Raw genomic sequence first — 6,035 nt, forward strand, 5'->3', positions numbered from 1 at the left:
AGGGGACATCAAAAAATATCTAGAAACAAATAACAATGAAAACACGATCACCCAAAACCTACAGGGTGCAGCAAAAGCATTTCTAAGAGGGAAGTGTATAGCAATACAATCCTATCTGAAGAAACAAGAAACATCTCAAATAAACAACCTAACCTTACACCTAAAGCAATTAGAGAAAGAAGAACAAAAAAAACCCAAAGTGAGCAGAAGGAAAGAAATCATAAAGATCAGATCAGAAATAAATGAAAAAGAAATGAAGAAAACAATAGCAAAGATCAATAAAACTAAAAGCTGGTTCTTTGAGAAGATAAACAAAATTGAGAAAACCTTAGCCAGACTCATTAAGAAAAAAAGGGAGAAGACTCAAATCAATAAAATTAGAAAAGAAAAAGGAGAAGTAACAACTGACACTGCAGAAATACAAAGGCTCATGAGAGATTACTACAAGCAACTATATGCCAATAAAATGGACAACCTGGAAGAAATGGACAAATTCTTAGAAAAGCACAATCTTCCAAGACTGAACCAGGAAGAAAGAGAAAATATAAACAGACCAATCACAAGCACTGAAATTGAGACTGTGATTAAAAATCTTCCAACAAACAAAAGCCCAGGACCAGATGGCTTCTCGGGAAAATTCTATCAAACATTTAGAGAAGAGCTAACACCTATCCTTCTCAAACTCTTCCAAAATATAGCATAGGGAAGAACACTCCCAAACTCATTCTACAAGGTCACCATCACCCTGACACCAAAACCAAAGAAAGATGTCACAAAGAAAGATAACTAGAGGCCAAAATCTCTGATGAACATAGCTGCAAAAATCCTCAACAAAATACTAGCAAACAGAATCCAACAGCACATTAAAAGGATCATACACCATGATCAAGTGGGATTTATTCCAGGAATGCAAGGATTCTTCAATATACGCAAAGCAAGCAATGTGATACACCATATTAACAAATCGAAGGAGAAAAACCATATGATCATCTCAATAGATGCAGAAAAAGCTTTTGACAAAATTCAACACCCAATTATGATAAAAACCCTCCAGAAAGTAGGCATAGAGGGAACTTACCTCAACATAATAAAGGCCATATATGACAAACCCACAGCCAACATCATTCTCAATGGTGAAAAACTGAAACCATTTCCTCTAAGATCAGGAACAAGACAAGGTTGTCCACTCTCACCACTATTATTCAACATTGTTTTGGAAGTTTTAGCCACAGCAATCAGAGAAGAAAAATAAATAAAAGGAATCCAAATCGGAAAAGAAGTAAAGCTGTCACTGTTTGCAGATGACATGATACTATATGTACAGAATCCTAAAGACACTACCAGAAAACTACTAGAGCTAATCAATGAATCTGGTAAAGTAGCAGGATACAAAATTAATGCACAGAAATCTCTTGCATTCCTATACACTAATGTTGAAAAATCTGAAAGAGAAATTAAGGAAACACTCCCATTTACCATTGCAACAAAAAGAATAAAATACCTAGGAATAAACCTACCTAAGGAGACAAAAGACCTGTATGCAGAAAAATATAAGACACTAATTAAAGAAATTAAAGATTAAACAAACAGATGGAGAGATATACCATGTTCTTGGATTGGAAGAATCAACATTCTGAAAATGACTCTACTACCCAAAGCAATCTACAGATTCAATGCAATCCCTATCAAACTACCACTGGCATTTTTCACAGAACTAGAACAAAAAAATTCACAATTTGTATGGAAACACAAAAGGTGCCGAATAGCCAAAGCAACCTTGAGAAAGAAAAACGGAGCTGGAGGAATCAGGCTCCCAGACTTCAGACTATACTACAAAGCTATAGTAATAAAGACAGTATGGTACTGGCACAAAAACAGAAATATAGATCAATGGAACAGGATAGAAAGCCCAGAGATAAACCCACACATATATGGTCACCTTAGTTTTGATAAAGGAGGCAAGAATATACAATGGAGAAGAGACAGCCTCTTCAGCAAGTGGTGCTGGGAAAACTGGACAGCTACATGTAAAAGAATGAAATTAGAACCCTCCCTAACACCATACAAAAAATAAACTCCAAATGGATTAAAGACCTAAATGTAAGGCCAGACACTATAAAACTCTTGGAGGAAAACATAGGCAGAAAACCCTATGACATAAATCACAGCAAGATCCTTTTTGACCCACCTCCTAGAGAAACGGAAATAAAAATAAAAATATACAAATAGGACCTAATGAAACTTAACAGCTTTTGCACAGCAAAGGAAACCATAAACAAGATGAAAAGATAACCCTCAGAATGGTAGAAAATATTTGCAAATGAAGCAACTGACAAAGGTTTAATCTCCAAAATTTACAAGCAGCTCATGCAGCTCAATATCAAAAAGCAAACAACCCAATCCGAAAATGGGCAGAAGACCTAATTAGACATTTCTCCAAAGAAGATATACAGACTGCCAACAAACACATGAAAGAATGCTCAACATCACTAATCATTAGAGAAATGCACATCAAAAGTACAATGCGATACCATCTCACACTGGTCAGAATGGCCAGCATCAAAAAAATCTACAAACAATAAATGCTGGAGAGGGTGTGGAGAAAAGGGAACCCTCATACACTGTTGGTGGGAATGTAAATTGATACAGCTACTATGGAGAACAGTATGGAGGTTCCTTAAATAACTAAAAATAGAAGTACCATATGACCCAGCAATCCCACTACTGGGCATATACCCTGAGAAAACCATAATTCAAAAAGATTCATGTACCACAATGTTCATTGCAGCTCTACTTACAACAGCCAGGACACGGAAGCAATCTAAGTGTCCATCAACAGATGAATGGATAAAGAAGATGTGGCACATATATACAATGGAATATTACTCAGCCATAAAAAGAAACGAAATTGAGTTATTTGTAGTGAGCTGGATGGACCTAGAGTCTGTCATACAGAGTGGAGGAAGTCAGAAAGAGAAAAACAAATACCATATGCTAACACATATATATGGAAAGTAAAAAAAAAAAAAAGGTCATGAAGAACCTAGGGGCAAGACGGGAATAAAGACGCAGACCTACTAGAGAATGGACTTGAGTTTACGGGGAGGGGGAAGTGTAAGTTGGGACGAAGTGAGAGAGTGGCATGGACATATATATACTACCAAATGTAAAATAGATAGCTCGTGGGAAGCAGTTGCATAGCACAGGGAGATCAGCTCGGTGCTTTGTGACCAGCTAGAAGGGTTGGATAGAGAGGGTGGGAGGGAGACACAACAGGGAGGAGATATGGTGATTTATGTATATGTATAGCTGATTCACTTTGTTATAAAGCAGAAACTAACATACCATTGAAAGGAATTATACTCCAATAAAGATGTTTAAAAAACCCCCACAGGGCTTCCCTGGTGGCGCAGTGGTTGAGAGTCTGCCTGCCAATGCAGGGGACACGGGTTCGAGCCCTGGTCTGGGAAGATCCCACATGCCGCAGAGCAACTGGGCCATGAGCCACAATTACTGAGCCTGCGCGTCTGGAGCCTGTGCTCCGCAACGAGAGGCCGCGATAGTGAGAGGCCCGCGCACCGCGATGAAGAGTGGCCCCTGCTTGCCACAACTACAGAAAGCCCTCGCACAGAGATGAAGACCCAACACAGCCATAAATAAATAAATTGATTAATTAAAAAAAAAACCACAAAACTAAAAATAGAACTCCCATACAACCCAGCAATCCCCCTACTGGGCATATACCCTGAGAAAACCGTAATTCAAAAAGATTCATGTACCACAATGTTCATTGCAGCTCTATTTACAACAACCAGGACATGGAAGCAACCTAAGTGTCCGTCGACAGATGAATTGCTAAAGAAGATGTGGCACATATATACAATGGAATATTACTCAGCCATAAAAGGAAACACAATTGAGTTATTTGTAGTGAGGTGGATGGACCTAGAGACTGTCATACAGAGTGAAGTAAGTCAGAAAGAGAAAAATAAATACTGTATGCTAACACATATATATGGAATGTAAAAAATAAAAAGGTTCTGATGAACCTAGGGTCAGGACAGGAATAAAGATGCAGATGTAGAGAATGGACTTGAGGACACGGGGAGGGGGAAGGGTAAGCTGGGACAAAGTGAGAGTGGCATGGACATATATACACTACCAAATGTAAAATAGATAGCTAGTGGGAAGCAGCCGCATAGCACAGGGAGATCAGCTTGGTGCTTTGTGACCACCTAGAGGGGTGGGATAGGGAGGGTGGGAGGGAGACGCAAGAGGGAGGAGATATGGGGATATATGTATATGTATAGCTGATTCACTTTGTTATAAAGCAAAAACTAACACACCATTGTAAAGCAATTATACTCTAGTAAAGGTGTTAAGAAAAAAATAATGGTCTGGGGGCTTCCCTGGTGGCGCAGTGGTTAAGAATCCGCCTGTCAGTGCAGGGGACACGGGTTCAATCCCTGGTCCAGGATATCCCACATGCCGCAGAGCAACTAAGTCCGTGTGCCACAACTACTGAGCCTGCACTCTAAAGCCTGGGAGCCACAACTACTGAAGCCTGTGCGCCCTATAGCCCATGTGCCACAACTACTGAACCCACGTGCCGCAACTACTGAAGCCCACATGCTCTAGGGCCCACCTGCTGCAAGTACTGAGCTGCATGCTGCAACTACTGAAGCCCGCGCACCTAGAGCCCATGCTCTGCAGCAAGAGAAGCCACCACAATAAGCCTGTGCACCACAGCGAAGAGTAGCCCCTGCTCACTGCAATTAGAGAAAAGCCTGTGCACAGCAAAGAAAACCCAACGCAGCCAAAAAAATTAATTGATTAATAAAATAAAAATAATGGTCTGGGGTCTCTTAGCTGAATATGAAAAATTGAGAAGGAAGTGGGGGTAGTGGTCAATGAGGCTGGAAAATAGAGGATTTGAACCAGTGGCTGAAAGGAGAGGGAATTGTGGACAAAAAGCAGGATGCCAGAGCTAGTGATTTCAGAGGTGGAGTCGTTGCTGTGATGAAAAAGACTAGAGGAGAAGATCTTTGGAGATATTTTCACTTTTCCAGTTTGAACACCTTCCCCTGGTGGAGATGAGTACATTTGCTTTCTATCCTCATTAACCTCACAACACCTTCCCCAAGGGGGTGTTCATTATCCTCCTTTTAGTTCTCTTTTGGATTTCAGGCACTCTAAGCTTAATCTGCCTCTTGGACTTCCTGTCACTTTTTCATCCATCCTTGAGTACATGTTCCTCCTTATGGGTCCTTTTATTTTTTTTTAACTTTTTATTTTATATTGGAGTATAGCCGATTAACAATGTGTGATAGTTTCAGGTGCACAGCAAAGGGACTCAGCCATACATACACATGTATCCATTCTCCTTATGGGTCCTTGTAAACACTGAGCTCCTGAGAAATTCCACCATCCTACCACTCTGATTCTGTAAATGTCTTTTGCTCATGTGTGTCATAATAGGCTAGGTTATTCTGTGCTAACAAAGGACCCCAAAATCTCAGGCTGGAAGGTATGGAGGCACTAAAACTTATCCGCATTTTACAAATGAGTAAACTGATATTCAGTGTGTCTGTAAAACGTGCATGGCCCTCAGCGGGCAAAACCCTAGGAAGACAACACTTAAATTTCCGCAAAGGCTACACCTTAACAATTAAATGCTCTGCGTGAACGCAGTTGTGCTTCCAATTCCTCTGGACCACGATGCACTATGCAATCTGCATCTTTATGCTAGTGGAGAAGTGCTCCCATCCAGAACTCAGTAACACCCACCCCGGGGGCTGACGGGGGCGCTGGATGTAGATACTGACCAGGGGCCCCATTCTAGATAGTGTGGAGGCGAGTCTGCTTACGACAGAGATGGCCAAGCAGGGGACATAAAACAGGAGAGACAGTGGAGTTCTCCGGGTGGGGTCCACCTCCTGTCACTGGGTACATTCTGTACACACGAGCCCCTCCCTTGCCTGCACTCAATTCATGAAGACTTGACTTCATCACGGAGGGGTTGGGGAAAGGTGGGG

The sequence above is a fragment of the Balaenoptera borealis genome (assembly GCF_965194805.1).
Source record: "Balaenoptera borealis genome assembly, chromosome: X".
NCBI classification, from domain to species: domain Eukaryota; kingdom Metazoa; phylum Chordata; class Mammalia; order Artiodactyla; family Balaenopteridae; genus Balaenoptera; species Balaenoptera borealis.